This window comes from Numida meleagris, chromosome 10 (assembly GCF_002078875.1).
Source record: "Numida meleagris isolate 19003 breed g44 Domestic line chromosome 10, NumMel1.0, whole genome shotgun sequence".
In the NCBI taxonomy this organism is placed as follows: Eukaryota; Metazoa; Chordata; class Aves; order Galliformes; family Numididae; genus Numida; species Numida meleagris.
The window spans coordinates 4,218,169-4,242,496 of NC_034418.1; the positions used below are offsets into that span (position 1 = coordinate 4,218,169).

Sequence of the window (24,328 nt, forward strand, 5' to 3'; positions counted from 1 at the left end):
TTAAGCAGTTCTTTGTCTCTTCTTAGCCTAGAGAAGGAATAATGAACCGATCAACTCTGAAGTAAAAACATTTCTGATAATAGTACTCGGGTTTAAAAGCCATGGCAATCACACACTCATTTCTACTCAATGGCACATACCAGACTATATCGAGCCTCCATATATGGTTCCCCAAATGACCAAAGATTTGGTCTAACAAAAAAATGAATAAATAATCAATCTTTTAAAGCCTTAAAAAATCTCACAGAACTTTTAAAGACTCCGTGTTCTGTCCAACACCCACCTTGACTTATGCTGCACAGTGCATGCAAATTCCCCTGTAATTACAGCGTTAGCTTTCTTACTTCTTCCTTACCTCCACGAACAAGGTGCAGGCTGGCACTTGTGGTAGAATCCATTCTTTGCCAAGTGGCACAGGGATAATGGATTTTTAAACAACACGTCAACCACTTTCCCTTTGAATAGCTACATGTATATATGGTACACATTTGACTCTTATTATGCCATTAAAGACCATGTACAATATGTTGTCTTCATATAATCACATTCACACCATATAAACACTTTCACAAAATTATTAACTCAAAATTTAGTAATTGACTACATAAGGCAATGATAGAATTCATTTAATATGAAATCCTCTCATGAAGGATGTATCAGATATTAAACCAAAAAGAACATTATCTTAGCCCAAAAAGAATGCTATCTTAGCCAAAAGGCCAGTATGTCATCAGAGCAAATAAAACACCAATGAATGTTAATAAACTGCCATAAAAATCTACTAACATTTTTAGTATATAATTTAAAAAAAAAACAACAACAAAAAACACACTGAAAGGAAACCTTTAGCTTTTAAAACTCTGTAATTGCTAGCTTAGCACTAGGCTGTCTTGATGACAGAAAGACGGTGAACTGCCACACAGGAGTTGAGTTTTCCAGTCTTTATTATAGTCGGGCACTAAAATGAAAAGATAGCCACAGTATGCAAAAAAGCTTTTTGTATATGATGATCTATATACTTCTTCAAAGGCCTATATGTAAGGAGAAGCCTTATTAGCCCAGCTCCTGAAATTAACTTCTTCACAAGTGTTCTGTATCCAAGGTATTCCAGACAGAATACAATCTCAGTTTAGAACAGACACTTGAAGTTCCTTCGCGTGGGCACTGATACCACAACACCAGAATTCTGCCTAGCAACAAGGTCATAAATATCTTCATTCTTTTCCTTGCAGTGGGTAAATAAACTCTCATCTGACTTCTGTTCCACCTTGTACATTTAATCATAGAATCATAGAATCGCTCAGGTTGGAAAAGACCTTCAAGATCATCAAGTCCAACTGCAACCTAACCATACTGCTCTAACAACCCACCTCTAAATCATGTCCCCGAGCACCACATCCAAATGGTTTTTAAACACATTCAGGAAAGGTGACTCAACCACCTCCCTGGGGAGCCTGTTCCAGTGCTTAACAACCCTTTCTGTAAAAAAGTTTTTCCTGATATCCAACCTAAACCTCCCCCGGCACAACTTGAGGCCATTTTCCCTTGTCCTGTCACCACTGAGAAGAGACCAGCCCCGCTCTCATTGGAATCACCTTTCACGTATTTGAAGAGAGCAATGAGGTCTCCCCTCAGTCTCCTCTTCCCCAGAGTAAACAGCCCCAGTTCCTTTAGTCTCTCCTCATAGGGCATATTCTCCAAGCCCTTCCCCAGCCTTGTTGCCGTTATTTGGACCTGCTCCAGCACCTCCATGTCCTTTCTGTACTGAGGCGCGTAATGATGCACACAACTGAATGAAGATACGCTTTTATGTCTGAAGATGCTAGACGTCTACTTGATTGTGAAAATAATAATTAACAAAATCATTTATAACTATTCCTACATTTCACTGAACGAAAAATTCAACCTCGGAAGAAAAATGAACTCATTTATATGAGCACAGTGACGCTTGTCCATAGCTAGATGCCGAAGCACTAAGAACTACAGCTTGGGTTCCTCTCCTCAAGGCAGATGCACTGCAATTAAGAAAGGCATAAAGAGCAAACAGCACGATCAAAGACATGGAATGAGTTTTACTGAAGAATGATTAAATACAGTAACACTGCTCAGCAGAGAAAAGTTGCCTCAATAGGGGGATGCAATGGAACTCTATAAAATCATAGTTGAATAAATAAACTTACTGAGGGAATTACTTTTCACTATTTACTAATATAAGAAATATGAGTAAAAGGAGATAAGGAGATAGCATTTTTTTTTTTAAATATACAGAAGCTTTTGTAAATATTAAAAGTCTACGCAAGTCAAAAATGATTGCACAATTTTACTAAGAAAAATATCTGTGCAGGACTATTAAATGCAAAGATAACATCTTTGCAGCAGAAACTCTTTTAGCCCCAAATCACTGAAGCTAGATCAGTATCCAGAGAGAGAATCACTGCGTGCATCTCTTATAACCATTTTCTTCTTTTGGTACCTGCAGCTGTCCAGCACTGTTCTAAACAGCAACAAAGATCCTTGGCCTGAGCTGGCAAGGTGCTGCTTACCAAGGGAGGGGAGAGCAGCACAAGGGATTACTAGAGCAACATCGACACCCTTGTTTTTTCTTCACTCTTCTGACAGACACGTTCATCTTTACATTAGTGTATTAAAACCCCAAACTGACACAGTGTTGAAGACACGAACATGGATGCTACTTACAAATTACCACTCTTGACTTGCGGAAATACGATGTTCAGAACATAGGTACTTTGTATTCTGAATGCACATGCACTATGATATTCACTGAACGAAGGGACCACTGGGAGCAACGAAGGGCACTAATGAGCTGCAGCTGATATGTAAAGATGCAGAATTGTTCCTGTGCAAATGCATATTGGGAAGGAAGTTTGTACAATGAAATAGGTTGCTTTCCTGAATGGGAAGGTGGAGTCTCTAACTTGGAATTTTTTTGGAGGAAACAATCCCCAAATAGGTGTTCTCCTCAGCATCTCCCATTCTCAACCCTCTGCATTCCCTACTCCCTACCATAAGAAAGTCTTCTCTCTAATCATAATTTATCTGCTGTTCTACAGGAGTTGTTCAGCCTTCCTTAAACCATACATGTACATGCTTAGATTATTATACTATTCCATATATTTGACAATATTCATCAAAACTCTGGAATGAAAGAGAAACTCCAAAGTGACACATTGGCTAGAAATATGAGTTTAAATAACCTAAAATTGCTCACATGCTTTGTAACTGTTCATAAGAATGAATTTTTGTTTAGAATAAAAGACAAATGCTGTCCTTTTAATTATCAACATTTGTCTCTGGGACAAGGCCATCAGGTATATAATATAGAAGATTCTTTTAATATAGAGGACAGATGGCAACTTCACTCCTGGGACTTACTTAGACTGCCCCAGAAAAAAAAAAAAAAAACCCACAAAAAAAAAAAAAACCCACAAAAAAACCCACCACCACCAAAACCCCCATAATTTTAAAAGGCTTTGAAAATTCCCAAAGGAGTGCAAGTCTGGATACAAGAAACCTGGACTGCCTTGTTTGTAAAGCAAATGATAAAGCATTCAGGAATGTACAGAAACTCCTCAGCACTGCAATGTAAAAAATTAGCTTAAGGAGTATGTTTCCTTCCCATCTACCGTGGCAGAATCATACACAACAGAGTTTATTTTTGAAAACAAAACTATGTTTGCAGAATTGATGATGATGTAACATGTAAATCCACTATGGCAGAAAGAAGTGCTTAGGAAAGATGCAGCTGGGTTGTTTTGCAAGATAAAAATATTTCAATACCTTAATAAAATCCTTTAAAAATAACTCTTTACAAAGAGCTTGAGCTTGTCTTAAATCATACGTGCATCTCTCTATGCACATGTCATTTCATAGGCACGTTTCATACCTCACTTCCGGGGTGCTAATATCATAAGCTTTGCATCAGCACTTCTTTCTTGAGTGTTAATGCCATCAATGTTCTGCTGGGTAAACAGCTACAACCAAGACGGTGTTCTCTGAGAGCAGCCAGCCTTCCTCGCCATGCTTTGCAGCACAGTAAAAACATTTACTTTAGGTATTAATTTTCCCATGGAAAGAGCAAGACTGTAAAAAAAAAAGAGTTTAGTAGTAGTTTTGGAAAACTGGAAGACACGCTTCATGCAGTAGCATTAATTGAATATTCTGCAATTGCTAAGTAATGTGATTATTACTGAGGGTTTACATGTCCATAAAAAAGCCCAGAATCTAGTCAACTAAACGGTGTTTGTCTCCATTGCTGACGCTTTGAGCCACAAAGGGTAATTTCCATCTCTCCCAGTTTCTTTATATTGGCTTAAAAAGCACAAAACAATAAGATTCGTCACATTTTTCTTTAGCCTTTAAATGTAAAGAATGAAGTAATGCAAATATTTTTCCTCCTTCAATTTAGACCAAAGTTTCAAAACCACAGTATTTTATATTGCATGATGCACCCTTTAAATAATTAAACCATTCAGCTCCATCCCTAAGTTAAAAAACACATAGAACAAGCTCAGTCATCAATACCGGATTTGCCCCTCTCTGAATTAATCCAATTATTCAAATGTCAGTTATAACTGTCAGAGAGCAGTTCCTTGGGCTGGACCAAACTGTTAAAAATTAAAACTGTTTTACCTCGTTTAGTCTCTCTGCCTTTTTAATGTAAAATCCATGGTCTTGACAAAAAGTTGTGGGATTTGACACCCAATGCAACACAACCCTATTTCTGTCATACATGCATAATTCACTTTGGAAATTTGCACTTGCTTTAAAATATTACTAAAATATACATGTAACATATGCTAATTCAGCCGCATTGGCTTGTAAGCTTCAGCCACTAGGTTATATGTAAACTTTGCCAAGTGCACACACTGTACATAAAGGGATTATAAATGAAAGAAAAGATCACTGTCCCTAGCTCTCAGTTTCCAGCTTTGGCCAAACTGACAGCCCCAAATCCCAGCAACATCTAACATGCCCTTCCTGTGGAGAAGACAGCCTGTTCTCAGAGCCTTAATTACATCCCAGCTGACTGCCCAGCCTTGCCAAAACCAGGCAACAAACGATGCACCTTCACTTGCAATATGGTCTGCTAAACAGACTCCCAGTCACACAGAAAGAAACTTTCACAACAAGGAGAAATAAAGGGACAAGCTCGAGCGGGAGGCAGAGGGCAAGCAGCAATCAAGGCAAGGAAAAAGCCTTGGCAGCTCCTCGGGGAGCAGCGAGCAGCAGCACGGAGCAAACAGCCCTCGCTCCAAACAAGCTCACGGCCCAAGGTGCCTCGCGCCAAGGACTGCTGTTCTCCAAGATGGGCCGCGGGAACTGAGACTCGCTAGATTAATGATTGCTAAGGAAGGCTAACCAACCCCACACTGCTCCGGCCATTATAATTACAGGAGAACAGCACGCCGCATTCTGCAATCGCAAATGGTATCATATGTTTTCCTGGCTGGTTTGCAGGAGGAGCTTTATTTGCACAGATGAAACCGGGGAACTGCAGATTTAAAGCAACAGAATTATTTTAAAATGAGAATTAGCAGAATTGCACACATTTACGGATACCCGCAGAACGAAGTCCTGCTGAGAGCTGCTCCAGCTTGCAGACCTACCAGACCAGAGCGTCTGCGAGGGAAGGTACTCCCCCATCCTGTCCAAGGCTGGTGGCTACACACACAGCATTTACAGGATAGAAAAAGTTGTAGTCTCTTAACAAAATGAAATCAACCTTACAGAGCTGCTGATAAAGCACATCATTTTGCTTACGCTACTTGGCTTCTATAGAATCTCTGCAATAAAGTATCACTCTTACTATAAGTGATAAGGATATGAAGAGGTTATTTTCCAATGACTCTAAGAATATTAATACAAAAATTGTATCAATTAGCTTCCACTAGTGGACTTCATACTATCACAAAAGTTAATGACGTGCAAATATATCCTAGAAATATTAGCTCTGCATTATTTTAGTTAACATATTTTCAGAATAGCTTACTAGAAGTAAAAACATATTTTGGGTTACTCCGAATCCCCAAAGTATCTTATTTCTTCATAAAGCTAAGTAGTTCTACCTACTAGTCACATTTAAGATTTGCATCCTTCTACAACGTACATTTGATGAACTAGCTTGGTATGATACTTACATAAAAAGGACACTTACATCAAAATAGATATCCACACCAGCAGATTAATACTCCCTCAGTCGTATTCTTTCTTTGCCATGTTTAACTTTTACATGATGGACCATCTACTTCCCCAAAAGCCAAAGAATTTTTGCTGCTGACTTCAGTGGGAACAAAATTAAGGCTGCAAAAACTGGCTGCATACCACTTCAAACAGCAAGGGTATGCCACAAACAATAAATCTTAATGCTTTATGAATAAGAGAAAAAGTATCTCTTAAAAATAGTCAGATTAGTCAACTTTATTGATATAAGTTTACAGGACAGAACCCAAATATAATAACTTGCAGACAGCTTCAATTCTGATTTTCTTTCCTTTCCAGCACTTTGTATAAGAGTTATAAAAATCAATTGCAGCAGTCAGAGTACATCACATTTAAGCCAAGGATTACATTTACTACTTTTTAATATAAAACAATGTAGGAAAATCCTTAAAAATTAAAGACTATTTTCACCAGCATCTCAAAGGCTGAATTCAGAAGTCTGCACTTGATAGCTTGGCTGCACTGCATTGTGTTTCAGCACAGACCTAAGCCTTATGCTTACATTTTAATCTTCAGCCCTGAAACCTATAAAATAGGATGCAACCTGCCTACTAAGAGACCAGTTAGCATCCAATTCTTTGTAGAGCTGTAAAATCATAGAATGATTGTCAAGCTTTATATGTGCAAATATTACTGACGTTTATTAATTCTCACATATAGTTGTTGCTAAGTGCTGGCATTTACCACGTGCAAAACCTAAGGCAGTAACACGACTAAAGCCAAGACTGGAAGAAGGCTTATTCCGCGATTAAAGGTGACATCAAAATGCTACTTATGCAGGCTAGGACAAAAGCACTGCTATTTCTAACTTAGAGTTTCTCTTATGCTAGGATAGGGACTACACTAGAAGAATCTTCAGGTAAATGCATGTGCACAAAATGCTCCTGGATCTGCTGATGAATGTCTTCAGGGCTTAATGAAATCCCCTGAAGGCCCCCTCACCACATCAGCAATTACAGCACAGAATTGGTGCCCTGAAGGTGGTTCTGAAAGACTGAATACAAATGTTTACAGCAAGTAGGACTCATCAGAAGTGTACTTCACGAGAGATAGTTTCACTGCAAGAATATTTTGTGTTGAGGGTTTCTTGGGTGAAGATCAATGACTACATTGAGGAAACACTGAAAGTTATCATTGGATTTTTTTCTGAAATGCTACTGTTGGCATGAACTCACAGGCAAAAGAACTGTCTCCCTTGGATTCTGGCAATACATTGTTCCTGGCTGACTCGACAAGAACAGGCATCCTTCTCAGAAGGGTGGGTGTCACCAGTGGCACCCTCAGCTGACCAAACCGACTAAAGCTCCATGTCTGCCTATTGAATAAGTGGTGTACTTAATGGAGAAAAGTGCTCGATGTTGTTAAAGGCAAGAGGGTCCTGCATACCCTCAGGTTGTGGTGACGCTAGAAAGTTGCACTAATAAAAATACATTAACACGTAAATAAGAATACATTTTGCTCCTAAAACAGAATAATGATAATCAGTTTAAGGTGTTTTACATCAACTGAGTTGCTCTATGGATGATGAATAAACTGTGACTATCAGCTCCTTTACACTGCTAATATATATAACTGCTAATATAACATATGTTCACGTCCACTTTAGGGATGTGAATCAACTACATTAACCATATCTGCAAAGTGATGCAATTTTCATAGAATTCTGTAAGCCTTGTTAATTTTTATAAGAATATAATTTTTTCAAAATAACACAAAAATTGAAAATAGAATTCCTACTAAAGCCCTACCTATATTAGTTAACTGCACTTTCGCTTTACTTCAAGATTGTCTGCTTAAAACAGTAAATTCTACACAGCACAGGGCATACTTCACACAAAGTGGATAAAACAAATGCAGACTACATTTCCTCAAATGGACATTACAACTTTCTGGCTACATGCAACTAAACTTAGTGGGCTTATACTTTTGCAGCTCCATATCACGTTTTCATTCATCTGTAAGACGGCTACTCCACTGGGGACAATGACTACACAAAAGTTGCACTGGGGTTGTAAATTCATAGACATTAGAAGACGTGAGCAATTAAGAGACTATTTTGACAAGAGACTATTGTGCAGATAGGCACGTACGTTTTTGCTGAGTCAGTCTGAAGTTCAGTATTAATCTCTTGTAAAAGTATAACAACATAAAGAGCCATATCCAAGCTCATTCTGGGATGAGCAGAAAGGTCACGAGTAATCCTATTTCAAGAAACCCAATCCCATCTGACCAAAATCTTACTTCAAGAAGAAATCAGAAAACATTTTTGTTGCCAACTATTAGTTGTAAAGGACAAACTCTAAAAACAGAGGACTGATAACACCTAACGATCAGCAGAAGTTCCCTAGAACTCTATTTATATGTTGTAAAGATAATATTTGTGAACAGAAAAGCAATGAATAATTTTCTAAACCAATATAACTACACAGATACATGATGTGACTGCACTGATTACTACAATCAGGCTTTTGTTCCTCATTGGCAAAAACCCAGAGCTAGTGGTGGAGACTATGTTGAAAAAGAGTGCTTTAGAGCTGAGAATTTGCTCCATCAAATATTGTTATTGTGCTCTTTGTATCTGTTGCAGTTTCTGTCTAAATAAAGGCACTACTTTTGGAGCGACCAGTGTACTTCTATTGAGAGAAAACACGGGACACAAATGCTGCTTTTGTAATCTAGCTGAGAAAATTATGGATAGGATTAAAGTTTGAAAGATGGTTGAAGACAAGCATTCAAATGCTTGACCTTAGATGTATTTTCCAACATAAATGATTCCATGATTTTAGACAGAAATTAGGACTTTTAAACTGGGAGGAGGATTAACAATTACATTCAAGAGATTTGGTAAATTCTCCATTGTCCTCAAACCAATAGACACAATTTTAAAAGATGAATTTAAAGCCAAAGACAAATCACTGGACTAAATATAGGGATAGTCAAGTGAAATGTAATGTCTTATGATATACAGGAGGTCAAACTAGATGATATAATAGCCCCTTCTGGCCTTAAACTCCATGAATCTATGAATCAGAGAAAAAGAACTTAGAACAAATACAGGAGATACAAAGTAGAATAAAAGTCCTTTTTTTCTTTTTGATGTTTATTCCTTCAAAAAAGCTGCATTTTGCTCTGTAGTTTTGACTAATTTTACTATTGGCATACAATTGTTTTAATGTGTTATTTTAAAATGTATTCGATTTTCACTCAAATTATTTGTTTAAGTTAGCAGTGGATAAAATCACAAAGGTAAATTTTTTCTTCCTTAATAAAAAGTCTAGGATTTAGAAATGCCTTTCCTCGACAATGAAGGAAATGCATCAACCTACTATAGTATTCTATTAGCACAATCCTTGAATCCAGCTCTGAACATCCACTGAAAGGTGCTTCTGAAGAATGCATGAGATGAATGCCATATTCACTCAGCATCCATAAATCAACTCAAATAATTTAATACCTGTTGAAATTTTCCTCCAATTTATTTTATGAAATAATAACATGAGAAGTAATTACAATAAAGAAAAAGTTCAGGTGCAACAGTGTTAGTTCAACATCTAGGATCAAGTGTCAGTGGAGATTAACAAATTTCATTCATTTTATCTCCAGCACTGGAGACACGCTGCTCCTAGCTTTAATAGTCAGGAATGTCTGTTAGTTAAATGACTTTGTAAAGGCAGTCAAGTGAGGGCAGACAGCGACAGTTTAATTAGGGAGCTTGCTATAACTCTATCTGGGAGCTGTAGGCACTGGACTAGAACAAGTGTAAAACGGCACTCAGTGCTGACTAGCAACCCCCCGCATGCACTCCCACCAAATAGAAAAAAAAACAAAACGACCACCAACAAAAAAAACCAAAAAAAACAACCCACACCAAAAAACAAAGAACCAACCAAAAAACCAACCCACAAAAACCCTCCATACAAAACCCCCAAGAAGATACTTTTCACGGCAGGTTCTCTCATTTATTCTGGCGTCAGGTTGGCTACAGGTGAACAGGAGCAACGTAACCGCGGCAGCAGAAGAAAGGTGAGGTTAAGAGAGCAATCATTTATCTTGTATTGATTTCTGGACACTATGTCCTAGATACATTCCAAGATAGAATGACAGCTTTCTGTTTTGTGTCAGTAAGGGAAGAAAATGACTAGCACCAGTACCCATTGTTTTCCTATCATATTTCCTTTTAGAAACATGCCACACTTAGATTTTTATTCAGACAAGGAAATCCAAACAAGTTTATCACAGAAAAGGAGAGTTAGGGGATGGTTAATCAGCCATTTGTCTTTGCTGCCGGGTAGCTGGGTGTCAAAGGGTCAAACCCGAGTACAATTGGACCATTTGGTTTTATCTCAGGTAACCCTACATCTCTGGTAATTGAACCCATTTCACTCGGTCAGAGTTCCTGTCACTCATATTCAATGTCTGTCATTACTGAGAAATGCTTCATGACATATTACGCTGACAGAACCACCACTGCAAGACTGCAAAGAATCCCCAGGCACCAAAAGTAGAAGACAATAGAAGCTTCTTTCAGACCAGCGATGTTTAACATTTTATGTGCTGACATTGTGACTGTAGCCATGATATAAGGAAAGCCTAGCAAATGGAAGATCAAAAAAAAATCCATAGTTTATATCTGCTTCAGGAACTAGCAGGCAACATCAGAAATAAAACAAACTGGCAGCTGCAAGGCTACTTGCACGTAACATTAAAACCCTTACAGAAAAGGTTATATAGAGTATTATGTGTATTAACACACACACACAGTAATGGACACAAATACGACACTAATATTGCTTCTATGCGTTACACTTCCTTTACCTATAGCAATCCAGATCCTTTTCCCTCTCCTACAGTTCCTTTAGCTATAAGATACAAACAGAAAGAAGGCATCATATTTTGCACATCCTAGGCTGAAGACAAGGGAAAGCACCCCAGCTTTTTAATGCTTCTGAAATGCTCCTCTATGTCGAAATTTTATGTGGAAAGATGCCAAAGTTATTTTCCCACTCTTCAGCTTTATCATCTTTACAAGTGATCCCTTAATTCAGTTTTTTCAGAGATATTTCTACGGTTTGTTAGGTCATCTCTGCTGTATTCGGCAGGCACACCATTACTGCCACCACACTTGACTCCATCCAATTCACTTCTTCCTCAGTCCATGCAAGTTTTGGCCAGAATCTCTCCAGAGTCTCAAGGCTTGAAATTCTACAAATGTATGAACTGCACATTAAATTTGTGTTAGCATGGTCTTTAGAAGAAAGACTGGATGGAAGTCTGGGGCACTTGGACGTGGAGATGGGGGAAAAAGCAACAAAGGGTGGTAAAAATTTAACTGTGATCTTGATGGATTTAACTCTGTTCTTCCTTCTTTTCTAAATAATATGGAAGCAAGGTATCTAATGTTTAACTCCCTTCAAGTAAAGAATCTGAAAATTGATTTGATTTCACCATATTTTAAATTTAATTTTTAAGTTCCAGATTAAAATGAAAAGAGTTACTAGATTCCCAAGACGCTTTGCTAGGTACTCAGTCCAAGTACTATGATTATACTACACACAATCTCCTACTTGCAGCAGCTTCCTATGCTGCTTTAGCCATACTCAGACCAATGGGAGGAGAGAAACAATTTTTTCCTATCCTGAATGCCCTAACTGACCAATACGCAGAACTTCTCCCAAAACTGCTGAAATTTAGCTGAGATTAATTATATTAAACACCACAGCTTCAAAGCTGAGGACAATATCAAAGGTACACCAGTAGTGTGGACCTCCATCCCACAATCTTAAAGAATTTCGCACAGAATAATGGAAAATATCCTTCAACTAGACATTCCACATTTTATGAAATCAGTCTAGATTCATTTATAGAATTGAACCAATTTTTTCCATAGTTCTTGTGCAATATGTGAATGACTCATTTTAAATAAGGAGTTTCTAGGAACTCCAGGATAAATAAGGAACTTTATCATTATTTGCTCTCAGCAAAAAAAAGCCACACAACTGAATAAGGAATACGTCATCTTAAACTATGAAATTGCTCCATGATCTGAAAATACACTGCTTTAAGTCTGTAAGAGTTCTAATATCAAGTAAAATACATCATTTCTAAAGCGACCCTTACTTCTATTCTGAAAATAATCTTTATTTCATTGTAAAGTACATTCGCACACAAAACCTTAACTAGATTTAGAAACTAAGATTTGCAGCCATAAAAGCAGTTAAGACGTCCAAAAAGAAATATATAACAAAGAATAGCACAATAATTCAGCCATTCATAAATCTGGCACAGTAGCCGTTATCTTGTCACGAAGTAAGATAACACACCTCCAATCCTTCCGTGCTGGATTTTTATACTGTATTTATATGCTAAAAGGCTTCTGAGAACCAGATGCTTCAAATCCAAGCTTCAAAACCCTTCTAGCATGTACCAGCTCTATTCAGCCAGCTGGTTTTGCCCATTTTCGTACAGTGAATACTTCTATACTTCAAGCAGTGAGTAAAACTCCAGATCTGAAGTATTGTGGCCAAAGAATCAAAATGAATGATATTCAGGTCTACAGCCTAGCAGGGAAAAATGTGTTGCAACAATTTTTCTAATGCTGAAATACCATATCACCAAATGTTCCTGTCAAGGCATGGTTTAATTACCTTGGCACTCACGCCACTTATAATCACCTGTCATTAGCAACAATGCTTGCATCTGTTTGCACGTCTGTCAGAAATGCCAGCCCAGATGAAGTCTAAGCATAAGACAACTTTTACTGGTGCTTGACCCCAGATGTGGAAAGGTCGTCTTAAGGTTATCTAGCCCCAGTGTAAAATGTGTACAGTAACTGAAAAGTACTTTATTAATTCTTTAGTTTATAAACCATTGGACTAATTCTATGCAAAATTAGAATGCTCTAAGCTAATGAGACAGTATCCATACTCTTTCAAAACTATATATTTTTTTTAACGTTTGGAGAGATTTGCATGAACATTTACAAATCGAGCTATCTAGAATGTAATTATTTGCTATAGTCCATTAATCTGTTTATTGATGACTCAATTTTTTTTTAAAGGTAACCTTAAACTGGGAACAAACAACCAAATCCTAACTCAGAATAGTTTCATGGGTGATCCTATCTTTAAATACAGGACTGCAGCACGCATGCCAGTGAACATTTTAAAAAGCTAAGTCTTTAGGCATGTGACGTTGTGAAAACTTCAGGCTTTGTTGGTCTGCAAATCCAAATGTTAAGTGTATCCTGCTCCAGAAACACGCATTTTATGTTGACTGCTTTAATAAGTGGCATTAGTGGTCTTCTCCAAAAATTATGCGTTTTTAAGCTATTTCAAAGCCTATTCGTGAGTTCCTCCACACAAAGTACATTTCAATTGAGGCAAAGACTTCCTCCCAATCTGTCATTACTATGGATGACAATGGACTTCTGTGGATATTTTAAATCCTGGATGTCAGTAGTACTTGTGTCTTTGGACTGCATTTATCTCTTGGGAATTGAAATTCATAGCAAACGTTATGAGACGCAGAAAACTAGATACTAATCGACTGCACAAAGAAGTGCGTACTACAGTCTGACAGATAAAAATATGAAATGTGTATTTTTGTGACATGCATTTAAACTAGATGTTACTGATTATTATTTCATCTGCTTTGATTCAGAACTAATTACGCACCTGAAGGGTCCCATCCTCATATACGCACCGTGGTGAGGGACGCGTTCTCTATCCACAATTTATCATGGCATTTTTCTATTCATTGCATACCTCTACTTGAAAGGTATTCACCAACAGATAACAATGATCATTAAAGCTCCAACTCCCAGCTGCATAGAACTCTATTACAATGCTTTTGCCATACTGCTTTCTCAATGTGTATTTTGCAAACGTGAATGTTTTTCCTTTTTAATTGTTAAATATATTACCTAGCAATTGTATCCAGGAATTCCAAAGTGCCATCTAACATAGAATTAGTCTAGGATACACTAAAAAAAACGTCAAAAACATTGCTCTGCACTCTGAAACAAATTCTAAACAACATTGTGAAATTGCTCCCTAAAAGGACTCGTGTATCCATTCAGTACACACAGGGCAGTCAGGTGTGTGCCTGCACCTTGAATAGGTTGGTCTAGAAAGAGCATACAAAAATGAGACAAGGAGCTTATTTCAATACTCTTTATAATTCTATGAACAAGACTCTTGTTCATAGAATAAAATGTATTTTCAATGGTTTTTTGCTAAGTAACGGGAACATTCACTATTAGCTTTTGAAGCTATTTGGCAAATATCTCTAGAACAAGTACACAAATCAATTACAAAAGCAAAATTACGGCTTACTCCTGCAAATACTATCTGTTGCAGCACTTTCTCTTTGCAACCGTAGCAAGTTAGCTGTGTATTCAGAAGCATTTAAAGGGATCACAGCTCCTAACACTTGTCAGTCCTGTAAGGGCAATGCCCCGCGCAGAGCAGACGAGCACCCACACTTCCCCTTACACAGGCAAGTTTATGGTGCTGCTGGTATAGTGGTTATCTAGCTCCTGCTGAGAAGGACTGGAGAAAGTTTATTGTATGCGCTACCTCTGGAGAGTTAAAAGTTCTTCCACCAAGCTCTTTAGCTGGCAAATTAAGAGAATTTACTGCCTACTTATTTTCACATCTTTATAATGTTGTTGAAAATAAAAGCTTGCAGATGTTATAGAAGCACATAGCTACAGTGAATATTACAACTTAAATGCACTTCTGATCCTTGTAAGATGCATGAAACAAAGCCAAGAACTCTTTGGCTTTACATTCTCATGGAATCCAAACTGGTCTGGATGATTCTAAGTACTTTTCTGTTTGTCTTGGCTCCTACCTATATCAGATTCAGACAGAAGAATCTTAGTGAAGAAATTATAAGGGATAAAATGGATATTTCTAAATTACAAGACTGCAATTCCAGTGGTTCAGTATATCAGTTTTCTGTTTCTTCTAAGCCTGCTGTAGAGAAAATTGCGGGATCTGACAACAAACAATTGAAAACATTTACTTTTCTGAGCCAAAAGCTTCTTGCCTTGATTACATTGAAGATTAAAAAAAACAGATGAAGATCAGTTACATTTTGTTAATGACTCAAAAGGACGTAGGTTACCAGCAGAATCCTGAAGTGCACTCAATTTAAAATGAATACAACTGCAATTAATCTAAAGCTGAATTTTAATCCTAGAAGTCACATGTGTGTTACTTGAGTGACTTTCAAGCTTGTAACATTAAAAACTAAGGGGAAGCAAGCTCTGTGCCTTCTGTTTGATGGGGAAATATCACTACAGACTGCCAGTGTACTACACGTAAAACCAGCACCCTTTGGCTACTCTGGATTTTATCTGACCTTAATGACACCTGCATGGCCTGTCTACCTGGCCACGAGGACACACCAGCCACCAGCACAGCCAGCCACATGAGCCCATCAGCAGAGCTGTGTTAGCAAGTAGAAAGACAATCTATCACGTGCAGGGTGACAAATCTGAACAAATACTCTTTCCTCTACATTTATACTAAAGCCACTGTTATCTTGATAAGCAACATCCTAATCCTAACTTCAGAAGTAACGAAGTATGAACCCTCCACTGTTCTTCTAATGTTCCCACACCCAATGCATGATAAATAGCTAAAAGATATAATTACTCATTAATTCTAGATTATCACTTCTATTATAACTTCATGTACATGACTAGAAGAGAGATACATTAACACAGCGTAATCCTTAGAATCCAGAAATAAAAAGGGATTAAGACTAAGGACAGCAGGGCAATGGGGAGGGTGGGAAACTGCAGGAAGAAATATATTTCCTCTTTAGGCCTTTGTTGAAAGCATTGAGATCTATGGAGAAACATATGAAGAAGTGAAATATTTTTTCTTGGACTGAATAACAAACAGTTTATGGAGTAACATTTCAAGTATTAGTACTTGCATGACATCAGACAATCAAACATTACAGTCATTAGCAATTACAGTTTTTATTTATGAAATGTACTTTCTAAACTAAGTTACTCTATTATTACATAACGTGATGGAATATTATTCTTATTTTCCAACTGGGATGACTGATTTCTTCAAGTTTATACATCTAGTAGCATTCAAAGTCAACACATATCACCAACTAAATCAGAGCGTAATGCAGCTCCATATCAAAAACTAAGTGCATTCAGAAGTTTAAACAAGATTACAAGCGCCAGTGCAGATAAGAGGCTGCTTATCCCAACATATTTAAATATCAATAGCACACAGTTTTTCCATGACAAGAGGTTTCTATACTAAAAACACAGCACTATAACACATAATATGCTTAGCTTATGAAATCATTAATGAAAAGCATTATTAATTGCTAAAGCCTTTCCATCATGTATCTGCAGCTGACAAAGCCAAGCCTAGAAGCCTGCCAGTCACGTTCCAGAAGCCATGAGCTCTAAAACAAAGTTTTTAATCATTCCATCAACACACAATATACAATCAAGAAGCCCCAAGAGTTGCAGCTTTCCAAGACATTTTTGTAGAAAAGACAATGAAAGGACTCATGAAAGAGTAGTTAGCGTGCCTGCAGTAGGCATATTAGCACCATCCACCATAGGACAAAGCTTGCCATTTGTGCCATTAGGCTTTCTACAACAAATGAGGCACTGTATGTGATATATAGCACCTGAGAGCAACCCCAGCTGTTTGTTTCTGTAGTACATAGGTGCTCTGCACCTGAGTCTGCAAATATTTATTAAGCCCTTAACAGTGAGGTTGCGAAGCTCAGAACAGCTACTGCCGAAAACCATTATCTATGGATAATTAAGTATGTCAGGACACTGAGGTCCTAACATGCAGTCCTCATAATTCCCCACTAAGGGAAAAACAATACAATATTATTGCAATATATCAGTATTATTTAACAAATGGATCGTACTATTTTTATTTTAATAATGAAGGCTGAATACCAAAGTAGGGTTTAAATTATTTTTAATTTCTGACGATACAAAATCAGAAATCAGTGCTCAACCCCCCCCCCTCAGTTTTTGTTATGATTAAGCAACGTGCTTCATCAACAAGCAAGGACAACATGTAATAAGAGGTTTTATTCGTAAACCAATTAAACGGAATTTGTGTCCATGCATGTTTCATTGTTAACGCATTTTTTTTCCTATCATTCTCATGCAAAAGCCTAAACTTATTGAGAAGAAATGAGAAATTCACAAAATATTCTTATTTTTTACTTGACCAAAATAATTCAAATGAGCTTTGGAAGCCCTTGTATTTTTTCCCAAACATTTTAAAAAATAGTAATAAAAATATAAAAATAATATTTCATCGTGCAATAAGAAGGCTTTTTGACACATGAAGACAAAAGCTTCAGGTCGTTTATTAAGACTACTTCCTACTGTGTTGGGCTTTGTTTTATCTCATAATTAAAATCACACCTGAGCCGGGCCATCTGCGAGAGTGTATTAAGTTTCTTACAAAACATGAAAATCCTTTCATTTTTTTCATACAGACGCCAATAAATCTTGTAGTGGTACGTGTGTGTGCGTGTGCGTAAAGTAATATGCCTAAATAAAGCACAAAGCCTTAAACGAAAAGTGAGGAGGCGAAATTCTTCTTTCGTATTCATAATCAATTACACCTGTTAACTACCACATTTTAAAAATTGCACACAAACAGAAATGAGATGTTTTTTCTTTCCATATTTAACAGTATTTTGTTTTCTTACCGTTCCTTTTTTTTAAGATAAAAATTAGCAAAAGTAGAAGGAAAAAAGATTTGTTGCATTTGTATTTTCCATATCCCTTTGCAATTAGAGTGTGCAGAAAAAGTCTATTAGTACTTTTCAAAATTAGCAATAGTGTGAGTGGGCTAATGTATGTGCTTCTATGTTTTAATTAGGCAGAAAGTTCTGTATTTCATAAAGATAGCTGCTGAGCAGACGTGGACCTAAAGTAGTTTGCTTCCAACAGGTTCAAATATAAACTGGAGTAATTCTGCTTACTTTGTTGCAATCTAAACTCTGTTAAAGGAAGCAACATACATTCTCGAAATTATCTTGTTCAATACCTTTGTTAAGCCGGGAGGCAAACGCACATCAAGATTTTGTTTCTTGATCTGGTGACTTTAATTGCACAATTCAAATTGCATAGCACTGTGGTACTCCGAGCAATCCTACTCAGAAAGCTTTCAGCTTCTCACCCGAGGCAAATTATAAAAGGGCTCTTACACACGGACAGCAAGGAGACCACCAGAAGGCCCCAACCAAGCAGAAAACTCAGTTTATCTTTTTTGCTATTAAGAACAATTAAAAATTATGATTTCTTTTCTTCATAAATTTTGAAGCACCGAGCTTCAGCACTTATGTCTGCAGGCCATCATTGATTCTAACCCTTTCAATATTTACATTGAATTTAGAAACAAAAAGATTTTATTCCTATAAATTCATTTGGCTTATAGCTCACTTAAATTGGTAAACATTTGAGTTTTTAAATTAATTTCAAGAACAAAAAAATGACTGAATTCTGTGTGTTTCGTATAGAAGAATCTGCAACCCTGAAAAAAAAATCAAACATTTTGGAGTCTAAGGACTATGAAATATTGAGGCTATTTTGAAAATCATTTTTCTCCTTGCCTTAAAAATACATAAGGCCACACTGAGTCATGTTAAGCAAGAAACAACCATTTTTAAAAAACATTTGTCTATGACAACTGAGTGGCCTGAATCCAATTCTTAAGTTACCCTGTCTCCTATTACTTTACAGCTACTGTATTCTTTCTTCCTAGAAGAAAAAAAATCACAATATTATGACACTGCTCTGAAAGTAATGCATCCTATTTAATTATGTTGGCCCACAATGTCAGAGGTGGATGTTGGTGGTACAACAGTGGAGGGGAACCTTCCCACCGATATTCCAGTACATTTTGTTGCCATATGACAGATGGCAGCAGAGGGGCAGTCTGACAGAACGGCATCTGACATGGAAGTGCAGATGAAGCAAAGGTGTGTCACTGAATTCCTCCATGCAGAAAAAATGGCACCCACTGACATTCATCGACACTTACTGAAAGTTTATGGAGACCAAAATGCGTACATGAGCACAGTGAGGTGCTGGACTGTGCAGGCAACATTTTCCTAGCAATGACACTCTCATATTTGCAGCAGCTATGGAACACTGGGTCACTGCTGCTGGTGCAGAAGTGGCATGCAGGCTCTTGTTCATCACTGGTGAAAATGTGCAGCTAATGGTGGTAACTGTGTTGAAAAAAAAAAGTGTTTTTTAGCTGAGAATCTGTTATATCAAATAGTGTTATTGTGCTCTTTTTACATATTGACATGTTGTAGTTTTTATGGAAAGAAACAGGAGGTATTACTTTTGGAGTTATGTATGTCGTTCAATTGGTTTCCAAATAGACATTTTTTCTATTAAATTTGGCCAAGAGCCGTGAAACAAAGGCAGTTCATTCTGAGAAAGGTTTTCTTATTCAATTGCACACACACAAAAAAAAGAGTTCTTATTTTTCAAAGAGAATTAGTTTGTTAATGACCATTATGTATTCCAAAGTATAAGTCAAAAAGAACATATATTGCATCCTGATTCTCTTCTCATTTGCACTTTTATCAAAAGCAATTCTCTTAGGCTTAGTGAGGTTGTGATGATGTAAAAATCAACCTAAGAAGAGACTATGATGATGATCAGAACACTTTCACACAGTATTATGCAAAATAAACGAACGCTGCACTCTCAGTTATTCAGCAGTCTCATTAGCCCTTCAGAAAGCAGAATGAGACATTAAGTACTCAGGCTACTTCTCTGTCCCCACCCTCCTCCACCTCGGCAAATTTATAAAAAAAAAAAAACAGTGAGAATTGTTTTATAGCAGATACTTCCCAGTTGTGGTGCATAACAGCCCACAAAGTAGGGATTGATGTGGTGAACTGTTGGATAACCTTTGTAAAGGAACTGGCATCCTGCAGTGTAGGAGGTAATGACATAGATGACGAGGAGCATCAACACTACACTTAAGGGTATATGTTAGCAGCAGTTATCCTTTTTTTCCCCCTACCACTTCCATGGGAGGAGAGGAGAGAACGAAGTCTAGAAGGAACCTGACCTCGGAGGGGCAATGCCTCTGGGTCTGCTCCTGAGGTGATCTGGACTTCACACTTCACTTTGCCCATGGCTGTGCCTAATGCACAGCTTTCCTCTGTGTAAGCTAAACAAACAGAAATACAGCATTCTGGTCAGTTGAAACTTCTGAGCTTCTCTGCAGACACTGAAATGCACAGAGATGCCTCAGGGAAAAGAATGTCTAAAAGACATTACAAGGCACATTTACAGTAAATTCCAAGGGGAAAGCAACAATGAACGTGGATTAGAAGTGTACTAATATGCACTCTCTCGTCAGCCTTTTTCTCCTACTTTGCAAATGTATAGAAGACCCAATTTACAGAGTCAGCATTATTTTTAAAAAAATGTCACTGTAAAATGAACAATAATTAAAATGAAGTAATAATCATTAAACTGAATGAAGACTGTCAAAACAAATGAATAATAATATATTTAGATGCATTATCCTTCCTGGTTTTCATTATTGTGTTGGATCGTTTTCTCCTCAATTGAATTCCCAACATTTACCCATTCACAATGGTCTGTACATTCACATCTGCACAGCGTTTGCCTATGGAAATGTGCTCAGTGTCAGCTTTCAGTGCTCCTTCTCATGTGCCCTCCCAGCTGTAAATGAGGTTAGGAAACAGCACTGTAAACACAGAAGTCCTTTTGAAAAGTAAAAGAGTGGAAGGGAAAAAGCTCCACAGGAAATTTGATTTGTACTGAGGTTTCATTCTTAAAAAAACACCCAAAGCTTAACAGCATTTAGAACTATTGAAATACTAAATATTAAAGGAAGAGATAGCAGAGTAAGGCATTATATTTTATGGTAGCCTTACGTTATTGCTATAAAGAGAAGAATAGGGCATTGCAGAAATAATACAAGTTTAATATAAAAATGTAAGATATAAAAATGTAAGTAGCAATGAATGCTCAGTTCATTGCTCTGAGTACTTGGTTGCTTTCTTTTAAAAAAAAAAATAGAAAAATCTGTGTTTGCAATTCCTTCAGCAAAAAACAGGACACACAGATGTCCTAATTCCAGTACAGAACCACACTAATTTACTTAATGTGAAGCTCTAACACAAATTGCTTCGCAGTGGAATTGCACCTCCTCACATTGTCCGTGTGAAATAGAAGCAGGCAGATGTGCTCTTCCAAACCAGGCGGCTGCGACAATTAAACCTGCAGTCATTTTACAAACCAGCGAGCTATTTCATGTGCGGCCCCGGCGCTAATCACCCTTCCTGGCTGCCGCAGCCCAGCAGAACAGTGAGTTGTTTATAGAGTTATCCATCTTGCACTTTGCAGATGATGCCTAACGTTATGACAACGGTGGCAAGGTCTCCGTACCTGCCTACCTGAAGCAAGTTTCTGTAAAGTAATGAATAGAGACAGCTTGGGGACCATCCACTCGCCCTGCCTGCCTCTTGCTGCCTGCGGAGCGCAGCCACCAGGGACTGGCAGAAGGCCCCTGTCTGACAGGCCAGGACAGCCTTCCCGTGCCGTGACAGCCCGGGCCGAGCCGCCAGGCCTGACCCACCGTAATTCCTTCACAACGCGGTGGCGAGGCAGCTGACAGTAGCAGCTGCACCTCCTAAGCGAGATGGATGGAATTTTCATAACTAGTTCCCCAAGTTACATTTTACCTTCAAGATAATTTATGAGCTGCCGTGGAGCCTTGAAGAGACAATATGCTTGCCATAAAATTAACTGTAACAGTCTTGTAGGTTATAATTAACACTGGGAGGGTAGCACCAACTGGATGAAACACATGGCATAATTGATGGTGAAACTGGAAATTAAGGAACCTAACAATATCATTACCGCGCACATCACTTCAGCGAAACCCACGCTTTGCAGGGGTTAATTACAATCCCCTCCTAAGGTACACATTCTGACAGGGAGTGGACGAGTGTCGCAGCTAGGAGGAGGCAGGATTCCTGGCAAGGCCACCTCACACCTGGGCTGATGTATATATTGGTTTTTGCCTGGAAGAGATATACATGTCAAAGCAGCAGCAGCAGCACCTGAACATCTGGCAGCAGGCACACTGCAGCTCAGAGACAGAAGATTGCTCGAGCCTCACAGAATATTTCATCTTCTCTGCAGCCAGCATACTTAATAGCAAAGAAGAAAAAATCCTCTGTGAGATTTCACTTAATGGCACACATTATTAATTTAAATGACTCGAGTAAAGAAAAACATTTTGACTTTATATTGCCATAACTTAGCAGCAAATTAAGATATTTTTTCCAACAGCGTATTATCATCTTGGTTTATTACATTAGTCTTCAGAAACATGCAGAGCAATCCTTTTAGCGCCTTGCCTGTCAAGGGGATACCGCACTGAAGAAGCAATGCTAGTGAGCTAGTTAATCAGAAATAATATTATGAACTGCTGCCATCTTTGGGAAGGAGAACACGCCATTAATCTAGCTGAATCTAGGACTCTACGCTTCAACAAAGGCTTAAGGAATCATTAGTGTACTGTATTTATCTGATTGTCTCTCAAATTATTTTAATGAAACTTTTTTTTTTGTCCCTGGACAAGATATGTGAAAATGTACAGATAAATGATGCAACAGTGTCACCTACAGGCAAGCAAAACAGTTAAAATCTTCCCCAGCTTGACACCCTCACACCTCTGAAATCTTCCATCTCTCCTCCAACCTCCTGTCCACTCTGAAGCACTGATCTGGGTTTAGGATTGGTACACATCTCCAAAAATAAACAGAAGGCCAGGTACTTAAGTACTTTCAGAATGGTCTAATATAAGATAATTAAGCCGTATACAGGTAAACTATGTCTAAAAAATAGAATGATGTACAGCCAATGAGTGAATACATCGATTACTTCTCATTTCCTATACACATTTTCAAATCCACCTTTACTAAAAGGTTGAAAGTAATTCTAATCAGATTTTTGAGAAGTCAGAAAGACCAAATGTTGGCCTTATTAAACATAGCATGTCCTATAGCACCATCATCATTACTAGATGCCCTACTGCTAAAATTAAACTGAAATATTGTTTGGGGCTCAATAAACAGAGAAAGAACTTCCTTTATTCAGCTTAGAGGAAGCTTGGTAATATTACTGGGAAAGCAAACTGAGCAGATACTGTAGAATAACTGCACCAATTTAATAGGAAAAGATGGTAAATTCTGTTAAAATATTTGCTAACTTTTTACTCAACAAATCAATGCACTGACAGGAAGATTTGCAGAAATGGCAAATTTTAACGTCTAATATTTGAAAATTCCAGATCGTAAATTGTGAATTTCTAATCATGCAAATTCACTTTAGATAACCAAACATTTATTTTCGGATCCAAACAGGAATAATATCTACTGCAATGATGATACCTGGCCGATCAAAATAACTCTCTCATGTTATGGGTTTGTGTAGATTCATTTAAGATCAGTACTGCTTCCATAATTCCCACTGTCTTAGTTTCAGCTGGGATGGAATTGTTTACTTCAGAGTGTCTGGTATGATGCTATGTTTTGGTTCCAGGTGATAACCAGATGTTGATAACAACACCAGTGTTTACAGTTGCCCGCTAAGCAGTGTTGTATAGAGCCAAGGCCATGCACAGCAAAGGACACAAGAAGCAGGGAGGGAACAGAATTAGGAGAGATGACTTAAACTGGCCAAAGGGATATTCCATACCATATGACATCAAGCAGAAGGAGTTCTGAAGGGGCTAGGAGTTCGTCTTGCTCTCTTCTGCTGCTTGGGGTCTAGCTGGGGATTGGTTAGGGCACGGTGAGCAATTACTTGTGTATCACTTGTTATACACAAGTACTCATTTATATAAATGTGTATATATACAGTCGTAACTATTTTTCTTTTCCTTTTCTCTTAGTAAATAGTTTTAACTCAATCCATGAGTTCTACTTTGTTGTTTTTCTTTTATTCTCTCCCCCATCTCACTGGGAAGGGGAGGCAGTGAGCGAACGACTGTGTGGTGCT

At 37.8% G+C, this 24,328-nt stretch overlaps 1 protein-coding gene across 5 annotated transcripts in view; it reads right to left on the minus strand.

Moving 5' to 3' along the window:
• Nucleotides 1–24,328, minus strand: part of FTO (FTO, alpha-ketoglutarate dependent dioxygenase) — a 232,702-nt gene that overhangs the window by 98,300 nt on the left and 110,074 nt on the right. The window contains exon 9 of one of the 5 annotated variants that reach the window (XR_002442136.1): nt 3,905–4,101. The exons of the other annotated variants lie outside the window; for them this stretch is intronic. The gene's annotated coding sequence lies outside the window, so the exon portion shown is untranslated. The remainder of the gene's footprint in view (nt 1–3,904; nt 4,102–24,328) is intronic. 5 annotated transcript variants of the gene reach the window in all.